Source organism: Desmodus rotundus, chromosome 12 (assembly GCF_022682495.2).
Source record: "Desmodus rotundus isolate HL8 chromosome 12, HLdesRot8A.1, whole genome shotgun sequence".
NCBI classification, from domain to species: domain Eukaryota; kingdom Metazoa; phylum Chordata; class Mammalia; order Chiroptera; family Phyllostomidae; genus Desmodus; species Desmodus rotundus.
The window spans coordinates 55,591,181-55,617,466 of NC_071398.1; positions in this window are offsets into that span (position 1 = coordinate 55,591,181).

Sequence of the window (26,286 nt, forward strand, 5' to 3'; positions counted from 1 at the left end):
ACAGGGCCATGTTCTTGAAATGCATTACTCCCGTTTATGACTTCACTTGCCTCCACGTCAGCAGAGATTAAAGGTAACATGCCCTGCTGAGAACAAACACAATTTTCCAGAAGCTGCCTTTTGTTGTCCTTAATAATTAACCATCACTGCTGACAAACCCTGGCGGCAGGAAACGCTCACCTTCCCACCAAGGCGTGGGCTCTGGTTTGGGGAACTCGCGAGGGACATCAGGAAGAGAAGTGTGATTGAGGCATTAAAGATTTAAAGGTTGGCATTAGGATGAAAGGTGGAATTACAGTAAATATAACGCTGTTTAACATTAAATGGAACGCCTTGTACTTGAAACAGTTGTTCACTGCAACATGAATTATTAAGGGAACCTGACAACTCATTTTTAATTCCCAACTAAAGATACAATTTCTTAAGATATAAATACAACAAAGGAGCTCAGAGGGTTGGTGCTTCTGCATCGCTCACGATTCCGTGTTTTTTCCTTGATAGAATCCATGAAACAAATTGGAATGGAATGTGCCTAACTCGTACAACCAGGCCTAGTTTGTGGTGAGCTGATGTTTTGCCACTGGACAGAGGGATTAAGAAATAGGTTAGTTTCTGTTGGAAGTTGTTTCCCATATTCCTCATTATTTTGATGTGAGAATTTTCTTGCAAATACACAACACAAAGGGCATTTGAGGCAAATGTTGTCCTCGGTTTTAGATCAATTTTCTCCTGGGGGGAAGGCGAGCATGTTCATCTTTTGCCTTTTAATGAGAGACAAAGAGCAGATAGCAGTGTGATCAAATGTGCGTGGCCCAGGCTGCTTTGTGGAATTGGTAACTATCCAAATTGGATTTTGAATCTACTGCGCATTAGAATCTGCATGCTGTCCGGGGAGTGGGACAGTGGAGGAAGTCCTTGGTAGCCAAACGAAAGCACAGAATGTACCTGCAAAGGGAGAAGAAGGAAGGGATTTATGGGGGGCAAATTCAAAAGGGCAATTTCTGTTGCTCTTTCTGGTAAAGTACAATAAAATCCAATGGTGCCACGGTGTCATTGTGACTTAAATTACATATTGTTGAAAGAATATGGATTGGTATTCGCGTTCTCCATTGAGTGGGTTCTGGATACCTTTACTCCACGATTGGGAACTGTAAAATAGGAGCCTCGTTAAAAACCTTTGACCTTTATCTACTGAACCATCAGCTGAAGAACGAAGAATGGCAGACATGTGGTTTCTTTCCTTAGTGCATATTTTCCCCGTCCTCTTGGTTGGCTTTCTTACACTAGTCCGTCTGCACAAACGAGGACCTGTCCCCAGCAGGTGGCAGCTCCGTGTGTTACCAAGTCACAGCACTGTGCCAGGGAGCTTAGGCCACGTCATGCTTCAGGAACAAAAACCTCATGTGCGTGAAGGAGGTTTCTCAGCCAGGCCTTATCTTCCCTGAGTGTCGTTTGACTCTTTGCTCTGGGACTTGGGCTGAAATGGCACCCCTCCCCCCAATCTGGGATCGTGTTAGTTTCTCGGCAGAGGGAACAAGAAAGAGAGAGTAGAATGAATCCCTGCTGGTTCTCCAGGCTTCTGTTCAAAGGTATCATGAGTGGGATGGCCCCAACTGGTGTTGCTCGGTGGGTTGGGCATCGTCCCACAATGCAAAAGGTCACCCACCGGTTTGATTCCCCATCAGGGCACATGCCTGGGTTGCAGGACGTGCAAGAGTCAAACGATCGATGTTTCTCTCCCTCTCTTTCTCCCTGCATTCCCTTCTCTCTAAACATACATAAATAAAATCTTTTTTTAAAAATACCCTGTGTGTGTGGCCCCGGCTGGGTGGCCCAGTTGGTTGCAGCACCCTCTCACACACCAGAAGTTTGCGGGCCCGACCCCAGTCAGGACACACACCTAGGTTGTGGGTTCGCTCCATGGTCAGGGTGTGTACGGGAGACAAAGAAGTGACATTTTTGTCTCACATCAGTCTCTGTCTCTCTGTCTCTCTCTCTCTCTCTCTCTGCCCCCCCCACCCCTTTCTAAAAATCAATGAACATATCCTCAGGTGAGAATTTTTTTTTAAAGTATCGTGTGCATCACTTCTGCTCCAGTCATAGGTCAAGGCAAGTTACAAGGTCAATTCTGATGTTACTGCTTGTAGAGGGAACAATCTACTCCTAGAAAAGGCACCAATTATGGAAGCTACAGTAAAATCTGCTTGCTCTAACCAGACACACACCCTGAAATGTTCCCCTGTCATCTGAGACACAGGAGTGAAAGGTTTTGGGGGATTGTGGTTGGCAGCTGGCACCCATGACCCTCTGATCATCAGAGGAAGTCTCATGCTGATTTCACAGTAGAAAAGGATTCAACAAAAATGACTTTGCTGTTGCTGTTGTTTACACAGACCAAGCCTCACTCAGGAGGCCAGGGCTGCTGAGAAGACAGAGTTCCGTCCACTGCCAACAGTGCCCTGGGGGCGGTGGGTCAGAAAGACTGGACAGGGGTATCCACCACAGCCCCCGATGCGTGTCCCACCACCCTGAAATGCACACCCAGAATTAAACGCGCCCCGGGGCTGTTGGGTTGGCCAAGTTCCCCAGGACTCGAGTCACAGGAAACGGTTACTGTGAGATAGAAGGTCATTACCCTATGTGGAGAAAGGGGTAACTGCCCCTGAAATGAGTCATAAAACCTTCATTTTACAAAATAGGGAAATAAAGCATATTTATGATGACAGGGAATACTCTTCAGACGATCTCTTGAATTGAGTCATAGAGTTTGCCAAGTGCGTTTACGAGAATCACCGTCTGAAGTATGCAGGGTGCACATTAGCAGCCTCATTTTCTGGGCCGCAGAACTTGGAGGCGGGCGAGGTGAAGTCACCGCCTCCAGACTGGGCGGAGCAAGACCAGGAGGACTCAGACCCCGACTGGAAGTCCAATGTCGCTCCGCCAACGTGAACCGCCTTCCGGTCCACACTGCATTTCCTACTGACTTCCTTCTGGAAAAGGAGGATAAGATGGGAAAGCAGAACAGAAAATCACGTGGACTGAGTTTAGGCCTGGCCCTGCTACTTGAGTGACACTGCTAGGCACGCCACTTCGGCTCGCCACGCCTCAGTTTTTTCACCTGCAAAGTCAGGCAGTTGTATTATATTTTTTCTCAAGGTCTTGTCTTAATGGGACTGTTTTATACATTTAAAAAGCTTACATAGTCTTGACATTGACCCTGACGCGCATCACCGGATACCTACCAAATGAGATGCGAGGATGCATTTTCTCTGGCACCATCACATAAAAGAAAGCAAATGAACTTGTCTTCCCACTGGTCTCTGAGCCCAGACAGGTCCTGGTTCATCTATGAGAGAATCACACCTGTTCAGAGAGAGACCGTGGGATCACTTTCTCGCATCTGATGGCAAGTGTGGTGCAGGAGAAAGACACGGGCTTTGTAGCTAGAGAAATCTAAATTTATTTATTTTTTAATTTTTTATTCTCACCCGAGGGTATGTCTATTGATTTTAGAGAGAGAGAAATGGAGGGGGAGAGAGAGAGAGAGAGAGAGAAAGAGAAATATCAATGTGAGAGAGAAACATCAATTGGTTGCATCCCAACCAGGGGTCAAACCCGCATCCTAGGTATGTGCCCTGACTGAGGATTGAACCCACAACCTTTTGGTATACAGGATGACTCCTCAACCAACTGAGGCACCCAGCCAGAGTGGAGAAATTGAAATTTAAATCCTGGCTCTGATTTTTATGAGCCATGTGAGCCTAGAAAAATGACTTAATTTCCCTGAACCTCAGTTTGACCATGTGCAAAAGCGTTAACCGATGTGTAGTTAAAAAGATTAAAGATATATGTTACATACAGAGACCTCAGGTCTTGACCCATTAAATGCCCAGTGAATGGTAGTTGTTTCTTTTTTGTGGATTATTTTCATTTCTGTGAATTATGAGCATCTACCAGTCTGCCTGGCTGTTCTTCCGTGCATCCATTCATCCACTATCCACCCATCTGTCCATCCATCCAGGATGTCAGAGAGACATGTGCTATTAATGCTGAATCTTTGTCCTGTTACATGTTTTATAATCTCTATGTTTTTTATATATGGATCATTGAAATCAAGCATATTATTTTTTTTCTTTCTGAAACAAAAGTACTATATAAGCTTTTTAAAGCTTAGAGATAAGCCTTAAGACCTTGACTTAAATTGACTGGGTTCTCACGGCATGTTGATAAATAATAGAAAAAAAATACACACACACACGCTAGCTAAAATGTGTTTAACATTGAATTTGTCAGACTTGCATTTCCTAGTACATTCCTTCCTTTTCTGCTGTACTAACAGCATTTTACAAAGGATCCTTTGTCTATACAATACATCCTTATTAAACTTCATTGACAACTACGAGAAAAAAAACGAGGCTTAGCAATTTGAGGGAGTTAGCATTTCAGTAAATAAGAATCAAACGAAATACACCACCACCAACAAAATAACCCTCCCATAACCCTCCGTCAAAACAAGATTATTAAAGCACAGAATGTCCTCTGGTTGTTTATTTTGACCAGCGCTGTTTGGGTTTAATTATTTACGATAATAGTATACTTACAAATGTACTTTAGGCTATTTTGTAGAGTAATGAAGCTGTGGAAATATGAGCAGGCAGTACATTACTCTGCTTGCAACTCTCTTCTGAGAAGCTAGATGTAATATTTAATTTTTTGAATTGATAATTGTATTTGAGACTTAGCTTTGAGTGGACAGCACTTTGCCATTTTCATGTCTCAACATGCTGTTTTTCAGCTACCACGTTGGAGCATGTGCCTTAGGTCTAACGACACAGAACAAAATCTCTCCCCAGGTGTGCAGGCTCTCGGGATCATGGGCCTTGCTAGTTCCCAGACTCACATCGGTGCTCACATCCCCTCTTACTGCCATGCAAACTACGCAAGTGACAGAGATGTTTTACTCCTGTGCTCACTCTGTGTCCTGGGAGGTGATGGGGCGAGGGGGCAGGCTGTGACGGCTCTCTCCCAGGCTCCATTCCTGCCCCGTCACCCTTGAATAAAGGGCTGGGTATCGCAGGTACACACTCAATAATATTCATAATAGCGTTAGGAAAACACAACCTCCCCTTGATACCATCATGGTTCATAATCATCCAACTGTGATCATCAGCGTTTACTGATGCTGTTAGGACCTACATTCCATTGATTCCTCGTGAACAGAAGCTATGCAGCCTAATGGTGTTCTCACAGCGCAAACCCCTTCTACCCGCCCCCTCCCACCCCCGCTGGCCCTCTGTGCGGATTTCAGGTCTGAGAGGTTTGCGGGTGCTGTCTAGTTTAATGTCAGCCTTTTCTAGGTGCCACAGGAGGGACTGGGAGCGCTCTTCAGAAACGTGTAGGTGAAGAACTAAAGGGAGGCAGGTGAGCCGGAGCCACGTTGCTGACCTCCGTCCACTGTGGGGAGGTAATACCATAAAGAGAAATAAACAAACAAGCTGGGGAGCTTTAGTGTGTAGCTTTATGGAGGAATTCCATGATTTACTGTCCAATATCGCGGGGTTTATCGTGTAGCCGAGCAGTGAAAGTCCCTGATTTACCGAGAAGCACTGGGGACTTACTGTGGAACTATTAGAGGCGCCTCGGCAAAGACGTGGGCAGAGTCCCTGAAGAGTGACCCACACACTTTTCTCAAATGGGCCAGAGGGGACTCTAACCAGCAACCACCATTGTTGTTCTCCGCATCCAAAATGCTGGTATTTTACATTTATTCAGCACAGATGTTAAGGGTAACTCACGCGCCTACTTTATCTTTCTCTCATCATTTTGTATCTAAGCTTCTGTCTTAGAGTAAATTGCTTTGTGAAGTGCACTGCTTTGTGATTTGGATATCCATTTTGCAGAATTTAAACTCTTTCTAAAAGAGGCATTATAGCTAGAGACGCAGCCCATTAGCGCACAGGAAGCACGGGATGCTCCTAGCTCATGCCCGTCTCAGACTAAGGTCCTTCCAAGTCTCCCTGTGCCACGCCCCGGGTCCCAGCACCCTGCCTGTCAACTCCCTGTCTCCTTGTTGTGCTGGGAGACCACTAACCAGAGATGGAAATATCCTCCAAGCAAGGACTACATCCCCAAGTAGGATAATGGACTGATTTTTGCTATTCGTGGGAAGCTAGAATTAAGCAGAGACAATTGAAAAGATCTTCAGCATTTTTTGCCCAAAAGACACCATGTCCCTTCAAGGAGTCGCCCAGGGCTTGATTGTAAATTCCCTGGGGGTAGAGACTGTGTCTTGTTTTTCTTTGAATCCTCAGTATTTAGCACAGTGTAGGCACACAGCAGGTGCTCAGTAATTTTGAATTATGAATAAAGCCAAACACCGTGGGATTTTTCCAATTCCCTGTCTTCATGTGTGCCTCCGTGTCTGTGCCCACACCACCATCCTGGCCTTTAGTTCGTTCCTTCCCCCACCAGCTGGCTGACTTCTAGCCCTGCTCTAGGACCGGCCGGAACAGTTCTCTCCCGACCCCTCCCTGCCCCCATGGGGTCCAGGGCAGAGCTTCACCTCCTAGCAAACTCCATTCTAATCCAGTTCACCTGCCTTGCACCCTTCTTACTCTCCCAACGGACAAAACCTGGTACCTAATTTACTTTCTGCCACAAAGTGGATACTCAGTTTGTTCTTTTTTTTTTAAATGAGTGGGCGAATGAAGTTAATGGATCACGGTCGACGGGCCCATCTGTTGTGACAATGGATGACAAAGGTGGTAGAACTCTTTCAAGGGATTGTTTGCTTTCACCAACAGAAAGAAATAAGTCAAAGAATAGCATTAAAAATGGGCAGTGAATGAAATCATGAAAAACCAGAGGGGGGTGAGGTCCCGGAAGAGCGTGACCTGGTAGATGGAAGCAAGCAAGACTGCCTGGATCCGGGTCTGATTTCTTACTAGCTGTGTCTCCTTAGGCAGGTTGCTAAACTCTTTGCGACCGAGTTTCTTCTTCTGTAGCATGCAGATTATAATCATACCTGCTTTGTGCGGTGGTTATCCTGAAGATCGTACTAAATAGATATAAAGTGCTGGAAAAGCACCTAATATAGAAAACAGGAGGGAAGGCTTAGCTATTAGAATAATGATACTCTTCCCAATAGAAAAGTACCTAGCACATAGAAAGCATTATGTAAGTACGATAATAATAATAATACTGTTATTATTACATCCTTTTCCCAGCCTCCTCTTAAAAATGTGTCTAGTCATCATGAGTATCCTTGTTTGTGCTTTAGTTGCCAGAGGGTTTTCCACATGGGCATTACTGGCTTAAAATTCCATTAATTAGAGATAGAGAGGAAGCTGGAGAGATATGTCCTATTTAGGGAGGGAAGATGGAATTTGATAAGCTGAATAGTTAATTGAATTCTGGAAGCTTGAAGGTTTTAGACTGGCATCCACTACATTGTGCAGACGGCGATTTTACTCTCCTCTCTCTTCCTGGCACATCTGCTCTGTCTCCTGACCCAGGCGAGGGCATCCTGGAAAATGCCCATCCCGTACTTTCCCCCCCAGTGAAATGTCGCCGGTGTTACAGTGGGGACTAGTGTTGGGAAGCGCCCTGTTACTCTCTGTAAGAATGAATCAACAGCAAGGCCCCTTGAGAATCATGATTTGTCAGAACTCTGAATTTCATTCCTTTAATGATAGGAAACATGTAGCTATAATTAGCTGTATGTATCTCAGCACTTATAGGTTCGGGAAAACAATGCACATGATTTATTAATTTTTCTTCGCTACAGTTGTTCTGAGTATTATTTTCAAGCCCAGGCCAATCGTTATGATGTAAGCAACCTTCCTCGACTCTTTGTCCACTTTTCCAGGTACGTAGAACAAGGTAGATAAGACACATCTCACCTGCCCCACCTGGTAGTGTCCATGCACCCACTGTGTAGCCCTGGGACCGCCCCACCCAACACTCACCCCGAGTCATCTCATCTTGTCCTGAGGAAGTGCGTACCTTCCATAATTTGGAAGTCCCTAAATTTAACCCCCAGTTGTTCTCCCCTGAACTGCAGATTCCTATCCCGTTGTTCACCTACATCTTCACTTTGATAATTAATAAGCATCTCAACTTGACATGCTCAAAACAACTTCTTATACCCCCCCAACTGGATAGATACACAGCTTTCCCGTGTGCATCAGTGGTAACACTGCCTTTCAGCTGCTGAGACCAAAAAATCTTAGTGTCGTTTGGACTCTTCTGCCTTCTTCATTGCCGTGTCTAAACCCTCAGCAAGTCCTTCTGGCTCACCTTGAACAGGTAGCCAGAATCCAGCCACCTCCACCACCATGTGCGCTGGCCACCTGGCCTAGTTACTGTTATCACTGCCTGAATGATTTTAACAGCCCCCGACTGGTCCATGGCTTCCACCTTGCCTTACTTTAGTTTACTTTCAACTCTGCACCCAGAGCAATTCTGCTAAAGGCAGAACATGCCACTTTCCTGCTCAAAACCTTCCAATGGACTTTTTGTTCTAGAGTCCAAGACAAAGCTTCAGGCGTGAGGCCCTTCATTCATGGACTTACCCTCATTGGCTCGATTGCATCCTGTACCTGCCACCTGCACATCCACCATTCCCGAAATGCTCTTACCTGCACAGCCACGGCTCTCTTTCTCTCCGTCTTTACGGCCATTCAAAGAGCACTCTCAGTAGCTCTACCTGAACATCCTATCAAAGTCACCTCCCACGTTTTCCTTCCCTTCCCACCCCCTACTGTCCTTTTCTTCATGGCACTTACCACGTTGGATTGTAGTTCAGAATTTACTATAGATTTTGCTTCATTTCTGACCTATCTTTAGTAAGATACAAGCTTCATGAGGGTGTGATTTTGTCTATTTTATTCATTATTATCTCTCCAATACCTAGAATAGTCACATGATAAACATACGACAAATAAGGCTTTGGTTTAATCACCCAAGCAAAATACACCACTGAAACAGTGTAGCACCGTGGATGTAATCACACACTGGTCACATGCTATACTGGTATTAATATTTACATAATATTGTCAATTGTCAGCTGTTCATCAGAATCTCAGTTGTCCCGCTCGTGGTATAGACTCTATACTGTAGACTCTACACTGTACAGTTGTGGCTGAAATGTAACTGCCCAACCAGCGGTTGTCATTCCCAGCCCCCTGGTATCCAGGGACAGCCAAGTGCTGAGCTCCTACCAGTGGAATCGGTATGTCTCACCTCTAGTCCAGGACTTGAGGAGGCAGGTGTGCCGTCTCCCCATCCCCTCTCCTCCGTCCCTCCTCCTTCATGGGAGCGCCTCGCAGAGTGAGAAACCCACACTCATACGGCATTAGGCCATTTTCCGTTTCAGGCCGTTATTACTTATGGACCTTGGGATGGCTCCGTCTGGAGTGAGGAGGTTTTAGTTTGAAGCTTAAGGGCATTTATCTGCTCCTAGAAGGGGTCACGGGAAAGAAATATGCCACGGAGAGAAACTTCTGGGCCCTGGCTGAGACAACGGGAGGCGTGCAAGGTGTCTGCTGGCGGAGGCACCTCTTCCTGGTTGTGAATTTTTACTCATCTCAAGTCTGTCTGGAAGAACTAGATATTTAAAAAGAAGAAGAAGAGGAGAGATAAAAAAGTGTGTGATCTGAAAGAAGTGTCCGTGTGTGAGGTGACCATGGCTGAGAGATAAAACCAAGAAAATCAATGAGATCGCTAAGCTTTACACAAAGAGGTCTTGTGCAAAGACTTAATATTTCCAACTGCAGCCCCGGTGCCTCCCTCTTCCTATTGATCTCTGATCGTCTCGGGCTCACTTTCTTCCACGGTCACCCCAGCAACCCCGCATCCCAGCAGATCTGAGAATCGCCTTTATGTTTGGCACATAACTTTGTCGGGGAAAACAAGGCAACTGGGATTCCTCCCTTGCAAAGATTTGTTTTTACAAGGGCTAGTTCCACTCTTTTGAACAAAGATATTGGACTCAGGGTAGAAGCCAATAAACACTGTAACCTGCTGGTAAAAATCGCCATTCCCCTTTGGAGCTTTCAAACCCCTGGCTGTACCTCCAGGTACGATGAAGCACACCGACAACATCGTTCCGACCGTTTTCATCAGACTCCGTCCAGCGCATACGCCACAATATTTGTCAAGTTTATTACCGATGTTGAGGTTCAAGAAATGAGGAAAGGGAAATGCATGAATTGGAAGGATTTCAGCTAAATCTGTATGTCGTTTTTAGTAATTGTATAGTAACATCCAGGAGACTCCAAGCAGAAATTGGTCAGGCCATGGAAATACTCCGGCTAATAATATGTTGTATAATAATACACAACTGAATGAAATAAAATGTTGCCCATAGAGCTTGATTTATGAGATGAAAAGTTACAATACAAGTCAAATGTCTGAAAATATGAAATCTTGGACAAGACCAGAAAAAAAGAATCAGTACTTAGTAAATTCTCTCCCATTAAATCATAAGACAATCTTCTTTTTTAATTTCCCGGGACTGGTTGTAGGGATGGTGCGTCCCTAGCCCTTTCTACTGCATTGTTAAGTTGCCCCTTTTGTATTTCGACGGTGTGTTCAGTCACTATGAAGACCCCATTTGATGTCTCAATTAGATGGAGAGGCCTTTGTATCCTCCATCCAATCCTTCTTTTGCTTCATTTCTCTCGGGAACCCCCAGAACATTTTACTCCTTAGTTAACCAGGTTGTAACCCTCAAATTTAATTTGCACAATATGCCTTGATTTGGGGGGAGGAGGAGGAGGAGAGTTGCTTTTGGAACGGCAGAGTGTAGCATATGTCGATGGAAAGAAGTAGGAAACAAAGGAAAGAGGGAGAAAATTAAAACAGAGCAGTAGAGAGGTTGAGGGGGAAGGTCGCACGGATGTTCTGATTTCAGAGGACCCTGGGTCAGACGCAGCCTGCGCGCGGGTAGATTTCAGTGAGTTACGTGCTGTAATTTGTCATAATGAACTGGATGGCAATGCTCCGTGAATACAAAATTATAGTGCGTGTTCAGAGCTTGTTACAGAGCGTTGCAATCAAATTATTGCTATTTCCACTATTATTGTGGTAAAAAACCAAATAGAGAAAAATATTTTCTACCATTTATACACAGGATTAGGTTATCACACCCTTCCTTCTGCTGTGTTCTCTACAATCAGCTCTTTCCCTTCTTTTTTCCCCTTCAAATGCTCAATCTCCGCAGTAACACAGCAGTAAGGGTCACTGCTATTTAGTCCTGCTCTTGGGGTTATACACACCGCCATTAAGTTGCCAAAATTAGACTTCATCTTTCTCAAGATGCATCTTCCCAGGCTTCAGATCCTTCACAAACGCCTGGATGATTGCACCTCCTTGATACTGCCGCCTCACTCAGTTTAAAATTCCCCCGTGGCAGTTGCCCTGGGTTCGCTATGGAGTCCTCGTTCCTTCATTCAGAATGATCTCATGACTCATCAGGTGAAGTCCAAACATATCTAAAGCCACCAGGGCTCTCAAGACAATGCTTTCATTTGCATTTTTTCTTTATTCGTTGGGGGTCATCTTGGTCAATTGGTTTCTTCAGCTCACTCCCACGGGTGTGGAACCTCAGATGGTTGCTTTCCTCTCCTTCATTCATGACTTCGTTTTCCCACTCTAGTCCTTTACAGCGGTCCTCTGTCATAACCACGCCCGTGGCACCCCTGTCCAGCCTGGACAGGACCCCTTGTCAATGCTACACTTTCCCCACAGTCCTCTTATGATGTCATTTCTCATAATGCATCCCTTGAAGTTGGGTTGAAGTCAGACAATGAGCTGAGCTTGGGTTGAGAGCAGAAGTGATGGAGTTTGGGAGTTCTCCGAGGCAGGCCCTGGAGGTGCCTTGTTGGGATGGCAGCATCGCGAGCCCATTCCATCAGAGTCCACCTGAGTCCCTCCGTGGCCCCTGCTCACCCAGTGCCACCAGCACTGTGCGTATAGCGTAAGTCAGACATATACGAGTATGTCCCCAGCATGTCTCAGCCCACCTTGAGCGTGTTCTGGGCTGATCAGACCAAGTAGTAATTAACTCAACAGGATAAGCCAGCAAATACAAGTGGTCACACAGGTGAACTGGGAATAGCCTCCATTTCTCAAACTGCACAAGTGTTTCTAGAAATGCTGGCTTTCTTTATCAACAGAGGCAGAAGAAACATTAGTACAAGTGATGGTAAATGCACATAACTTTCAGGTATTACGTCGCCATGAACAGCACATTGTCGCCAATAAAGAAATGGGGATGGATTTTGAACAATTGCAATTTTAAGGTAAATGGCTCATACATTGTCTGGTGCCTGTGCCGTCGACTTAATGCATTAATATGTTTTGTATCGGTTTCATGTTTTCAGACCATAGTTTTTCCACATTTGACCCAAGTTCTAAATAAGAATGTGAGACTGGCAGATGCCGCAACTCTTACTGTGCTGCCCACTTCTTACTTCAGGAAAAAAGTGAAATCAACTGTCTTTGGTTCTTCGAGCTGAATTGGAACAGAACACTCCTACGCAAATTAAGGGACTTTCACTAAACTATTGTACTTCATTTAAGAAAAAGCCTTGTTAGCTAAGGCATGGTGTTGGTGAATCTCTAACTATGAAAGCATCCGTCCACAGCTGCAAAGCACAATAGGTATTTCGGTGAAGTTGCGTCTGTCTGCGGAATCTGCAGGGTGAGAAAAAAAGACAGAAATAGGATCGACTAAATAAAGCCAGCCGTTGGGTAGCTGCACCTTCCCTTTTTTCCCTTACCTGTCACAGGCACTAATAAGCTCCTGGAACTTTGGTCAATGTGAAAAATCTCACCAAACATTCAAAACAATAGGCACATTCAATAGTTCTGTCTACCGACTCCACAAAATATATCTGGTTCTCATAGAAATATTTAATTACCATAGGAAGGGACATGCCTGAAACTCAGAGTACTCGTAGGATTTTGACAAGGTGTCTAACGGTATCTCAGGGCAATTTTGCATTAATTTCTATCTTAGTAACACACATTTTGGAAAACTCTTAAAGGAAAATGCTCCAGTTATGATTTTAAAAGGTAGACATTTATGGCAAAGAAGTGGGGGAGAATGTCTCCCTTCTCCGTGTAAACCTGGCCCCGCAGACTGCTGGACCGTCTCTCTCTAAGTGGAAGCGTTCTGAAGCAGACGTGTTTACGGTTCTCTTGCAACGGACAGGGCTGGGTTTGGAGTAGATGCACCAGCTTCTGAGTCTGGATAGTCACACCCTCCTGACCCTTAGTGCCACCCCTGACACCTCGGTCTCCCTCACGCCTCAGGTGTAATCTCCTCTCTCCCTGACGTTTTTCCAGTTTGTAACATTTTTCTCCTGCCGTCACCAGCTGTCTCCTGGATGCAGGCAAAGGTCTCTTGACTGAGAAAAAGTATCCATTCTGACTTTCCTCTGATCTACTCTCCACCTGACAGTTGAAGCAAGTATCCTTACATCACAGCCTATTTTTAAACCATTCAGTGGCTTTGGTGGCTTGTAGAATAAAGGAGAAATGCAGTGGTGAGCCTAAAACCACAGCCTGGCCCCTGCTCCTCCTCCGGCCTCCTCTCTGACTCTCTGATTCCAGCCCCACTGGCCTGGCCGTGTGAAAGCGTCACTCCCCGCACTGCCTTCTGCCGCAGGGCCTTGGTGCACGCTGTCACCTCGGCCTGGAATTCCGTCCTCCCCTGCCACTCCCACCCCATCGAGCTCAGCAGGCACACACACACACCTTCCATGAGCCACTTCTCACCCAGGCCTCAGCCCCCAGGTGAGTCACTGGCTTTTTATCTCAGACACTGCACAGGTGTCTTCTGTGTGCCTCTGGGCCCCGGTGCCCATCCCATGTGTCCCCATGAGCGTAACCGGTGACTGCATCCTCCTGGTTAAGCTCCACTTCACATGAAGTTAAATCCTCCTGACTTTCTCATTTAGTGCTGGCCCATGGTGCATAGGCAGTAAATGGATGTGGACTGAATGAATGAATGAGTGAATGAATGAATATTTAGAAATGAGTCTCCATTTGCCTCTCTGCACACCCTCAATTCTGTTGGGAGGATTAAATGAAATAGTATTCATAAAGTGATTAACACCATTCTGGGGGCACACTCCGATCTTAATAAATGATAAGCCATGATAATAACAAAAATAAGATGAGCACATATAATTTTCTCTTAAATAGTAGCAAGAAGCCAGTCTATAAAGAACATGTGTTTTTCATTCTTTCCATTGAACTGTTAGTGCGCTAACAGATTAACTCCCTTTTATCTCATAAATGTTCTGAGGTAGACAGAGTGGGAGGCGGGTGGAGATGAACTTACCCACTTTACTACAGATAAAGCAGATCCCGGGGAGTGTGGTTCAATTCCAATGCAGCCGCACTCCACCGCAGCCAGCCCCAGGCACCGCCCACCGGCCGGCATCTCCGGGCCCTGGGGCCGCACCACCGAGCTCACCGCTCACTGTACAGGACAAGCGCCCAGAGAATGTGCTCTCTGTGGGTCCTGGCCAACCTGAGCCTCGTCTGCCCAGTTCCTTCACCCAGGTTCACCTGTCAGATGGGCCACTCCTCTTTGCATGGACAGGAGTCAGTGAGGAAGTCGTGACCCTGAGGGAAAGCCTTCCACGTGAAAAGCAGACATTGACTGCAGACTTAGTGTTAGGTTTCTTGCTGTGCTATGTTAGATACAAGTGCCATGCCCCCTCGAGGGGTCCCTCAACTGCCGCTTTTCTTTCCTTTTTTTTTTTTTTGTTTAATTGCTTCACCTACAGCACATGGCTCTCACCCTTCCAGGGGCGATGACACAGCCCAGAAGTTCTGGAGAATTCGCTCGCAGTGGGTGAAATCCCGACCACTGGAAAGCGGGAGACGGGCAGGACACAGGCAGATGTTTGTTCTTCGAAAGCACAGTCTTTCTGAACTCTGACCTTCTTTAGTAAAGTTCTCTTTTTAACCATAAATCTATATTGGTCTATACTAGTCTATATTAATAGACCAACCAACCATTAAGCATAGAGTTTTTCAGCATGTGAGTTTTAGTATCAATTTTCTGGATGTTTTTGAAAAACACAGAAGTTAGCTATGCAGTGGTTTACTGGCGTAATTAATGTACGATTTAACTTGGCAACCAAGACGAACCAGAAAAGGTAATTTAAGAACGCTGCTGTGTGTAAAATGCGTGGAACTCACTGTGCACGCAGTCGTCCTCGCAAGATGCAAGCAAGCCGGCGGGGCGGGGGGTGTGGGGGGAGTGCTGAGGGAGCGCCGCTGGTTTCCCCCCAAACTCTAACTTGATCTTCCATCAGTTACCTCGCTCCTTCATGCCCCCCGACTTTATACTTATGTATTAATTATACTGCATTCAGGTGTGGAGGGAGAATCAGTGAGAGGGAAAAGAGGAAGGAGAAAAAGGAGGAGGAGGGGGCAGTCACGTGGCCACTGCTAATTTAACAGCAGTTTGGGAAGTATGCTCAGCTCCAGTCTTATTGACACAGAAGACTGGGAGGACGAGACACGGGGGGGGGGGGGGGGGGGGGGGGGAGCAGAGAGAGCAGGAGTGAGGGAGGGTGAGGGGCTCCTGCTGCCTCCCAGAGCCAAGGCGCAGTGCGTGCGAGTGTGGGCCTGTGGGTGAGCCTGTGGGTGAGCACGTGCATGGGCGCGCACGCGGGAGTGGAAATGTCCAAACTAAGAAGACAGCCCTGTGCCTTTTCCGCTCCCACCATCTGTAAACATGCAGCGAGATCCATTTTTAAGAACCTTCCAATGAAATTGGTTGAACGAGAGTAATTAATACCCTGAACGCATTCCCTGATCACAGTTATGAGAAGAACATGGTGCAGAATGTCCTGCTCGTGTGATTTCCCTTCGAAGCAGTCACCGCCACAGTTGCTGACTGGCTCCCATGAGCACTCTGCGCCTTGGTCTCACCTGGGCAGGTGGTCTCCTGCTGACACGGTGGCTGTTTCCCACCACGAGCTGGGGTCCAAGGTCGCCTAGACGGTAGTCACCTCTCTGTCCGTGTTCAGTGACCATTTTCTTCCCCATTCCTTCTCTCTTCTACCACCACTCACACAGGTTCAAGTTTAGGGCTCCCTCGGAGCTCAGGTGTTCATAATGCCTCCAATAATGTTCAACAATGAATGGGGAACATGGTGGAGAAATTTCTCAAATTTTCTGTTTTAGAAAAATATAATTTATTGTATACTAACTTGTTCTTGTACAAATAAGATCATTATCATTGAATTATTTTCAACATGTAACCATGGCACAACTGCATGCTCCATGTAAAGGGCGATGAATGGCATTAAAATCTATCATGAAATGTATTATTTATATCACACTCTACATGGGATTAGAAGTGCAAGGCCTGACTATTGCTCTCGACTCCTTGACAAAGCTGCAGAAAGCATGGACAGGTGACCCAGCACACACTTTTGCCAATACTGTCCAAAGAATTTCCTGAAGAATAGCTTATTATATGTTTCTATGAACTATGTTAAGGTGATTTTTATAAGCTGTTTTTTTAATGCTCACTGAGCAGCGATTTGTTTGATTCTTACATAAGTGTTTTCCGGTTGGCTCCTCCCCCTTCCCATTTTCCGCTCCGAACAGAGACAGGTACAGATTTCCCGAGTAGTCTCTGCAACCCAGGGCCACAATGGGAGGCTTCCCTTCACGGTAAACACTTCCACTCCCATTTCCTAGAAAAATTGAGTCACTCAGAGTTACACAGCATTAACGGTGGAGTTAAAATGGTTGAATCTAAGGTTCCTAAATAGTTTTCTTCTTAAAGCAATTTCTTTTTCCAGGAAAAAAAAAAAAAAAGACATTTAAAGTAGAAGGCTTTTCTTATCAAACTGCCGGGGAGGAAAAGATGGAGAAAGCAATTGGGAGGAGGTGCCTAAGTTTGGAATTTTGTTTTCTTTGGGCTTATGGCTGTGAGGAGTCCGTTTGGCCTGTGAAAATGGAGGTTCATGCAACCCCCCAGCTCTCCAGCACTGGGGGGGGGATGTTTGGAAGGGCAGCACCGGGAAGGCAGGTGTTGCAGCGCAGGTGACTGCAGACAGAGCTGTAGCCACTGGGAGAATCCGTCTCCCTCGGCCTTAGTAGCAGGCAACGGGCTTTCCCTTCCTGGCCCGTTCACCATATTAAGAACCGAGAACATTATGGTGGTATCTCAAGAGAGACAAGACATTTATATAGTAGGGAACACCTCCCATGCAATTTTTCATTATAATTTGCTGAGGAAGCATGGAAATGTATAGAGCTAGCTAGCTTCCTGAGTAGAGAAGAGCATGAAAAAAAATTCACCTTGTATGTTAGTTTTTCCAGCCACCCAATGAAAGCGTCCCTGTGCCCACAGACACACACGAACACACACACCACTTCCCTGACTGTCTTGGAAGCACCTGGCAACCTCTAACCCCCTGCCTGGAGCCAGCAGTTGGTTTTCCGCGGTTGCCGCAGGAGAACCAGGTTATGGCTAACTTCGGCAAAAGGGAATATTGGGGGGGCGTACTGGAAGCTCGCGGACTCTTTGGAAAAGCTAGACACCAGGCTTGGGTGTGGACGGGCCCGTGGAGTTTTCCATTTTGGTGACGCTGAGATCGTGCTGATCGCTCATAGCAAAGCTGTCGGAGCACGGCCCGCTGCCAATGTCTGGAATGAAGACGACACGCAACTGTCATTTCTACCTTGTGTCCTGGATTCAGGTTGCACGCTCTCAGCCATAGACATTTGGGTGGCCTCACTTGCATCCAATGGCTGTCCCTGAGTTAAGGCATGACTGGGTAGGAGACCTGATGGAGGCCCCCCTGGAATCCGCCCAATGGAAGGAGGTTGTTCCCCATCGGAGACGTGGAAGTGCTGATAGGGAGGGGACAGGAAGTCAGCAAACCAAACAACATGCAGGAGGGGGAGGAAAAGCCAGGGCAGGGGCGCAGGGGCTGAATCTCCAGCAGGGGCCACACGTCCCCACATCGGCCATTTCTGCTGCCAGGGCCAGCTGCTCTCCCAGGTGGGGGGATGTGACATACAGGGGGCCCTGGGAACTGTTAAGCTGCTCGTTGCATTAATCAGCCCCAGAGCCCTGGAGCCTGCATGTTCTGTGGAGACGCCCGGGCTGTGGCCTCAGCGACAAAGGTCTGGGGGTGGATGAGGCCACAGGAACCGGTTATGGGGTGGCTCCTGAACTCCCCAACCTTTCCTCCAGCCTTTGGAGACAACTGGGCTCCTCCCCACTGAAATGGCCCAAGACCTGAGCAGTAAAGACTGTGGGCGATGGCAGAATGCTATGAAGATTTCATTTAGGTGCGTTTAGAATAATGTGCTATTCATGAAAAAAAAAAGTGCAGCCACTTGAAGAAAGAAAAGGAATAGAGCTGGCAAGACTTTAAAACCAAAATGGAGGCTCTCTCGGCAGTATGTGTTGTATGCTTTATGTCGTAGGCATTCTGTGCCGCCCAGCTGAACCCTTTCAGAATGTCACATGATCGGCGCCCCCCCAAGTGATGCGGGGATACAGGCCACATGCACACGTCTGGCAATACCTGTCCAGGTCTCAACCTGCATTCCTGGAGGAGAAGTCGGGTCACTGCGTTGGAAGCTGGAACATTACATGCCCCGCATCCCACTTGGAATTTGCTTTGTGGCATGGAGGGTGATAGTTGAGTGTCTTCCACCCTTGTCTCTCTTGAGACTCCGGGACTAGAGGCCTCGCCCTGGGGACAACGGCCGTGACAATTTCCTCCTCAGCCTCATCTTCTCTTTCAGACATGTGGCACTTCCCCCAAGTGGGCCAAAACAAACATCACCTTTGTGTCTGAGCCTGTATCTTTCTGCTCTTTCTCTTCCCCCATCCCTGGCATCTATTTGAAGTTGACTTCTTCCGTGGAATTCATCGCTTGTTATTTAGAAGCACCTTATTCTGGCGATTGTGCAGGTGATACACACTTTCGCACACTTTAACCCCAGAGGCTAGAAACTCCATAAAATGCTAATAGTCTGCCAGAGGGGAAGGAGTTAATTATGGGCCAGGGCTGGACCTGGCCACATCTCATTAAAATGTCCGGTAATGCGTTCAGGACATCAAGGAAGAAATGAAAAGAAAACATCAGAAGGCGAAAGATGAAAGGAGAGCAATACAATAATATGAGAAGGCTTCTAATTTCTCAACTGTTATAATTTTTGTCTTTAAAGAACCCACCTCTGCTGGTTTTAAGCCCGTGTAGAGGAGCTATTAGCGGGCTGAGCCACAAGTCACTCACTGACGGCAGCAGTCAGCGCAGAATAAGGAAGCATGGGGCCAATTTGGGTCTCAGTCACATTGGTACCTTATTTCCCAAGCATTGGACAAAGAAGTAATGTGACTTCAAAGTGGATACAGAGAAAGGTGCAAACTAGTTACGTAAACACAAACATACATATGTATCCATCTACGTGCATTCACACACAGGTGTAAAAGGAGCAGAGTAGGAACGAGCCTTAAGGGTTTTATTTTATTTTTATTTTTTTAAAGATTTTATTTATTTATTTATTTATTTTTAAATATATTTATTGATTATGCTATTACAGTTGTCCCATTTCCCCCCCCTTACTCCACTCCATCCTGCCCACCCCCTCCCTCCCACATTCCCCCCCAGTATTTCATGTCCATGGGTCATACTTATAAGTTCTTTGGCTTCTACATTTCCTATTCTTACCCTCCCCCTGTCTATTTTCCACCTATCATCTATGCTACTTATTCTCTGTACCTTTCCCCCCCCCCTCCCCCTCCCACTCCCCTATTGACAACCCTCCATATGATCTCCATCTCTATGGCTCTGTTCCTGTTCTAGTTGTTTGCCTAGTTTGCTCTTGTTTTTGTTTTAGGTGTGGTCGTTAATAACTGTGAGTTTGCTGTCATTTTTACTGTTCCTATTTTTTATCTTCTTTTTCTTAGGTAACTCCCTTTAACATTTCATATAATAAGGGCTTGGTAATGATGAACTTCTTTAACTTGACCTTATCTGAGAAGCACTTTATCTTCCCTTCCATTCTAAATGATAGCTTTGCTGGATACAGTAATCTTGGATGTAGGTCCTTGCCTTTCATGTCTTGGAATACTTTTTGCCAGCCCCTTCTTGCCTGTAAGGTCTCTTTGGAGAAATCAGCTGACAGTCTTATGGGAAGTCCTTTGTAGGTAACTGTCTCCTTTTCTCTTGCTGCTTCTAAGATTCTCTCCTTCTCTTTAATCTTGGCTAATGTAATTATGATGTGCCTTGGTGTGTTCCTCCTTGGGTCCAGCTTCTTTGGGACTCTCTGAGCTTCCTGGACTTCCTGGAAGTCTATTTCCTTTGCCAGATTAGGGAAGTTCTCCTTCATTATTTGTTCAAATAAGTTTTCCATTTTTTGTTCTTCCTCTTCTCCTTCTGGCACCCCTATAATTCAAATGTTGGAACGTTTCAAGAGGTCCTGGAGGTTCCTAAGCCTCTCCTCATTTTTCCGAATTCTTGTTTCTTCATTCTTTTCTGGTTGGATGTTTCTTTCTTCCTTCTGGTCCACACTGTTGATTTGAGTCCCAGTTTCCTTCGCATCACTATTGGTTCCCTGTACATTTTCCTTTGTTTCTCTTAGCATAGGCTTCATTTTTTCATCGGGTTTTCGAACAGATTCAACCAATTCTGTGAGCATCTTGATAACCAGTGTTTTGAACTGTGCATCTGATAGGTTGGCTATCTGTTCGCTGCTTAGTTGAATTATTTCTGGAGCTTTGAAGTGTTCTGTCATTTGGGCCTTTTTTTTTTTTTTTTTAGTCTTGGCGAGTTTGTTACTTTAAGGGGCGGAACCTTAGGTGTTCACCGGGGCAGGGTAACGCTGGTTGCTGCGCTGTGACGCTGTATGTGGGGGAGGGGCCGAGAGGGAGTAATGGCGCCCGCTCCCCTCTCCACCAGACCTCAGTCTTTCACTCCGCTACCCACAATCAAACTGGGCCCCTCTGGTGCTGGTTCCCGAGTGGGTGGGCTTGTGCACACTCTAGGCCCCTGTGGGTCTCTCCCAATGACCTCTCCTGTGAGGCTGGGAGTCTCTCCTGCTGCCGCCCCAACCCCCACGCCGTTTTCAATCAGAGGTTTGAGGCTTTATTTCCCCACGCTGGAGCCCTGGGTTGCGCAGTCTGCTTTGCTCCCCGCCGTTTGTCCGGTTTATCTGTGTGCAAATGTGGGGCTGCCGGGTGCTACCCGCTGCTCTGCCTGCCCTGTTCTCTGCCACTCTGAGTCCGGCCCTCTCGGTTTATCTGTGTGAATGTGGGGCCGCAGGGTCTGCTAGTGGTCAGACTGCCTGCCCCGTTCGTCCCACACTCCGCCAGTCTCGGTCCCACCACAGCCACACGAGTCCTCTCCACCCCCGTGCCCGTCTCTGCCCCTCCTACTGGTCTGGATGAATGTTTATTTTTTATTTCCTTGGTGTCGGACTTCCTTGCCGTTCGATTTTCTGTCAGTTCTGGTTGTGCGAGGAGGCACAGTGTGTCTACCTATGCCGCCATCTTGGTTCTCCGATTTTATTTATTTTTAGATAGAGGGGAAGGGAGGGACAAAGAGAGGGAGAAAAATATGTGTGTGAGAGAGAAACATTGATTGGTTGCCTCTCGTTTGCGCCCCAGCTGTGGACAAAGAACTTGTAACCCAGGCATGCGCCCTGACCGGAAATTGAACCAGCAACTTTTCTCTTTGCACAGTGCCCAACCGACTGAGCCACAGCGAGGAGGGCAGGTTTGGGGTTTTTGGGGTTTTTTTTTTAACAATTGGATTTTTCTAAAGTTCTACTAATTATGTAAGTAGAAAGGAGACAGGAGACAAGGAGATGGGGGGGGGGGGGCTGGAAGTTCATCCTGATAAAGGAAGAACATTCAGAAGGCCATCAAGATGAAAGGCAGGAGAATATTCAGGGAATAGCAAATAGTCCAGGTAGATTGCAACCTAGGAGACTTGCAAGGGGCCATGGGAAACGTTGAAAGATAATGCTTAGAAGAAAAGTGGAATCTATAAAAGAAGAGAACCAAGAAATACCACAGGAAAAGTTTTATTAACCTTTGTCATGAGGCTGTTGTGAAGATTTGCATATATAATGAAAATATCACTCTCTATATATGTATTTATATGAAGCACCTTAAAGTGAAGCACTATAAATATTAGGTGGTATGAGAACTATTGAGAATGTAGCAACAGCGATCCATCACAAGTGTCTTAAAATAGGAAAAATTACAATGGGAGGGGATGGGCGCACTAATCAGTATTAATGAAAGGAAGTGGCCTGAGGATTACTACGGAGTTTCAATCCAGATCAGGACCAGCTCTAGGCCATGGGTCAAATCCGCACACTGCCTGGCAGTTTACAGAAAAAAATGTACATACAGGGTCCAGCAGAAGGAAGGCCTGCGTGAGCGTGGTGGGTTGGGTGATACTATGGGTGGAAGAATGTATAGTTTTCATTTGAACATTTCGCCCGAAATGTCATGCGGTGTGTTCGAGGGTGATAGTGTTCTATTACAGAATGACATGCTTACGATTTTGTAACAGAAAGGGGGCGATATTTGTGCTGGACCCTGTATTGTTGACCCCTGGGCGAAGCTCTAGCCCATATCTAAAAAAATTACTTTAAAGAAAAAACTAAAATTGTGGTGTGTTCAGTCAGTCAGTCAAATTCACTGTGTGTGATTTCACTGCCTGTAACCACGACAAACATTTCCAAAACCATCTGAAATTCTGAAGGAGGGTTTTGTTTGTTTGTTTGTTTGGTCATTTGGTCGTTTTTTGGTTTGGTTCTTATTTAATTTTTATTTTTTGCCATAGGTTTAACTAGATATAAAGTGTATGGTTGTAATAGTTCTTTTAAAAAACGGGAGTTCTGTCTAACAAGCCAAGCCCACTGTCTGAACTTTGGCGTCACCTCCCCCCAGTTATATCTGGGGTCCCAGCCGTCCTCCGTCCAGAGCCAGAGTGGGGCCTTTAAGGGAGCAGAGAGCAGCCTTGGCCTCCCAGGGCACCCCAATCAGAATCACCTTAGGAATCTCTTTTTCAGAACACCAATGTTTGTCATTGGTGTAGCACCAGAGGTGGTGATATATTGATATTAGGAGCTTTAGGCAGATTTGTGGAAATATTTGTGTAATGCCCATGGATCACGATTGGGAAAAAAATCATTTGAATGCAATCATCTTAAGATCTCCGCATTTGCAAGCAACCCCCCACCCTAGTTCCGCGGAATGATTTTTCTCTGTTTAGCCCCTTAAATGTTCACAGAAATGGAAAAACCATATGAGGTTTCTTGGTGCAATTTCTTGAAATATTGAAATCTCAAATTTAGGAGCCACTGTAAAAGGAAGAAAAGGAGGAATATATTGAAAAACCACGGGGCATTTCTGCCTTGGAGAGTGAAGCTGCGGCAAGGGGGGAACAAAATCCTATGCAAATCAGAGGGAATTAATACATTTTAAAGGTTATCAGAGCAAAACTGCTGAACCCTATAGTTTGTCATGAGTAAATGAAAGGCAACATCGCTGATTTAATTTGTGTGAATTACTAGTTGACTTCCAAAGGATGGAAAAATGAGAACTCATGCCACTTTATGAACTAGAAATGAGATTTTCTTATTTTCAAAAGAACAAAATGGCAAGAAATAAAGTTGATTCAGAGTCCAAAAAACCATTTAGTTGTAGCAATATGTTGGCTTCCAAGAAAAAATATACGTTCTGGGTTTTATTGGCAATTTTTTCATTCAAACTTAACTCAGACCAAATGTAGGGAGGCAAGTGACTTCCACCCACAACTGGGCTGGTTGTGACTCGGGACCAGGGGGCTCCAAGGCAGGGCACTGTGGGGAAATGGCAGCTCACCCGTGAGAAACGTCTGCACTCCTTGGACTCGATGGAGAGGAAGTGGAGGTGGTTGTTTTTCTCCCGTGTGTTTTCCACTGAGCATGAAATTCGGAGCTGTGTGAAATGCACTCGACGAAAGAGCCTTTCGTGGCAATATCTGGGTCAGCAGAATAAATTCAAATTCTGGAGCCTTAGCAAAAAGCAGCCTCAGAGGATATTAGAACTCCAGGGAACTTAGGACCTCGGCTTTGTCCAATGACGCGGTTTGGGGGCAACGGGGCATAGACTCGGAGAGATGAGACCGATGGGACTGTGGAGGGAGCTGGCAGCAGAGCCCGACCTGAAGGCTGGGGTTCAAAGCCGCGGCTGCTGACCTTTGATTAACACACATTTAAGAGATCTACATTGGAAAGGGATCTTCTTGTGTAGACACTTAATTTCTTCACACACACTTGGCCCTAAGTTGCTTGGGCACCATAACAACCGTGGTCTCACACCTGGGACGATTGGGCAGAAACTACCGTGGGACAGAGGCTGCTTCCCTGCCAGTGCACCCCCGAGAGAGATGTGTCTCCTATCTTCTGTAGCTGGGGGGTGGGGAGCTCAGCTTCAGAGAAATGAGCCACTGAGTGGCTTCCCTCTTCCGTGCAGACACCCGAGCTCTGTGAAGGTGCTTTCTCAGTCAACCTGGCAAAAAAAGCAAAGGGTAAAACTCCAGAGGGCCTAACAGAGCATGAGCAGCCGCTCTGTCCACTGTCTCCCTAGCGAACTGGTTTGGAAAGTGCAGGTGAGGTCGTTGAAAACAGGCAGAGGCGAAGGTGCCCTGAGGTTCCCTGCAGGAGGTGGGCAGCCCTGGCCAGCCCTGGTCACTTCTCTGGGGCACGGCTCTTTTCTTTAACTTCCCTTTTTGCCAGTGGACTTTTGGCTGTCAGAGACACATGATGATTCCCTCTCTCACTGAGCTTACAAAGCGCCATTTGACCCATGATAGAAGGAACAAAACAGGAGTCAGACAGACAGAACCATGGTGAACATCCATTTATGCTCCCCGTTCGCGGAGGCGGAGGGGCTGAGCCCTGGTGACCCAGCCAAGGTCCCCGGGCCTGATAAAAGCGCGCAGGGATCAGAACCCAGGTGTCCCGAAGCCTCTTTTCCCTTGTGCTTTACACGCTCCGGACTCTGGGGTCCGTGATGAAATCCCTGCTCTGACTCTTTTAAAAACGCCATCCTGGGAGAGGTCCTTTTTCTGTGCCGTGGTTTTCTCTCCCGGATCGTAGGAGCAGAGCAGTATCAATGCCATCAGGCTGTCGTGAGGATCCCTGGGCTTGCTCAGCCCCTGGCTCGACACAGTGCGAGCTGGGACATGTGGGCTCCCAGGAGGAGCCGTGGTGGGACAGAGAGCAGGGTGCTGGGACAGGAGCTTCTGGTCGAGTCGCCTACCTGGGAAAGCATCCTTAGCTTTCCCTCATGCTTCTAATGTGATGATGGCAACAATGAATTAAGTAAGTAACTTGATCCCTCTGACACTAAAATGCATCATATTCAGCGGAAGTGTCCATGGGCCCTGCCCACATCAGCAAACATTTGTTAAACATCTACATGCCATTCGTTCACCACTGGGGACCAGAGAATCGAAGATACATCACCCACCGTGACTCGGATCTCAAAATTACTCACCATCTTGCAGGAAAAGATGTCCCAAAGGAAAAACAATCAGACTAGTGATGAGTCATAAGGGGCCGAGTTCGTGTTGCTGGGTGAGGCTCTGTTTCCTGGCAAGATGACCCTGTTTTGCAGCTGGAGGGGGGATGAGCCAGGAGAGGTTGGGGGAGGGGACGTTCCAAGCCCACCAAGAGCGAGCACAGAGGAAGAAGGGTGTGACATAAGACAACGCCCTGGGGGAAGTACAGTTGCTTGGAGTGGCTGAAATTCAAGTTCCAGGAGGAGGGATGGAGCAAAGTATAGCAAGGGGGTGTCAAGTTCAGATCAAGGAGGCTTTGAACGTTATCTAAGGGCTTCCCACCTTACCTGAAAGAACTTGTTTGCAAAAGGATTACTTGATCAGATGCTAATTTATGAAAGGCAATTCTGGATGGTGGGTGAAGCATTGATTGGAAACAGTGAGGCCTAGAACAATGCAGAAGAGTTCAGAGAAAAATAGAAAGAAAGTGGGAATGGTGAGCATGGGAGGGAGATTGGAGTCGGGTGGCCTCCAGAGGTCAAGAACCGATTGGGAGTGAGGCAGAACAAGGAGTGGGGGTGACTTAGTTTTCTGATGTGGGCTTCCTAGGTTAGTGAAGCTCCCAGTCACCACCAAAAAAAAGATGAAATCCTGTAGAGGGAGCAGTATTGGGTGTAGGAGGACGGAAAAGATGTTGAATTCAGTGCTGTATACGCTGAGT